Source organism: Sinocyclocheilus anshuiensis, unplaced genomic scaffold, assembly GCF_001515605.1.
Source record: "Sinocyclocheilus anshuiensis isolate Anshui unplaced genomic scaffold, SAMN03320099.WGS_v1.1 scaffold394, whole genome shotgun sequence".
Taxonomy (NCBI): domain Eukaryota; kingdom Metazoa; phylum Chordata; class Actinopteri; order Cypriniformes; family Cyprinidae; genus Sinocyclocheilus; species Sinocyclocheilus anshuiensis.
In genome coordinates, this window is record NW_015542343.1 from 674,443 (window position 1) to 675,349 (window position 907).

The following is a 907-nucleotide window of genomic DNA, read 5'->3' on the forward strand; positions in this document are numbered from 1 at the left end:
TGTCGGGAGAGAGAGAAGCCGCAGCGTGTGAACGCGCCGCCATCTTGAGGGATGGAATATAAACATATTTTATTATTATAAAAAATACCAGAGATGGCTTGAAGAACTCAGATAAACCATATATTGTCGTGCCGTGTGTTTACCGTCGTATACTGTGGCTGAATTGAATTTAAAATGAATTGGATGCAATTCTTGAACACTGCAACTTCATAGATTGTAACTCTGTAATGATTGCGAAAATCAAAACTTCATGAAGTCACATTTATATAACTCTATATGGAGTTCATTTGTGCCAAAATCAGTCAAAGGGAGTAGCGATGTTGATGTTGCCGCTCTACTGTCAAAGAGTCATGTGTGAAGCAGATGAAGTAGATGTCAGTGTTTCAGTGCTTCTCTCAGCAGCAGAAGGGACTGAAGTCAGAGCTCCTGCTGAAGCAAATATGTTTTTCTGGTTTTTATCTCTGCGAGGTCGCAGCAGACGGCCGGCTTGAGGGAGTCATCAAACACACATATTTCTCTGCCAACTGCTCACTGACGTCGCGCAAAATCACTTCATGCTAATAATAGTAACGTCATCCACATTTTTGCCATATGTTTGCTCTTTAAGGCACGAAACATTTTATGCAAAAACAAGAACGTAAAGGATTCTGGCTATGTAACGGTAATATATTATAATATATATTATTTACTAGTTGTTTATAATTTAGTTGTTTTGCATAGTTTTTTTTTGTAAAATATATTATATTAGTATATATTAGTAACTTGTATATATTCTCTTTTCTCTTTTTTGCTCAGGATTATGTATCTTAAAAAATGAATAATTAATTAATTATATAGTAAATAATAATATATAAAAATAAATAATTCTGAAATATATATGTATATATATATATATATATAGTAGTGC

The 907-nt window shown here is 33.5% G+C and overlaps 1 protein-coding gene across 4 annotated transcripts in view; it reads left to right on the top strand.

The window, feature by feature from the left end:
* The window catches only part of mid1 (midline 1), a 68,855-nt gene that overhangs the window by 61,367 nt on the left and 6,581 nt on the right, over window positions 1-907 (top strand). The window lies entirely within an intron of this gene.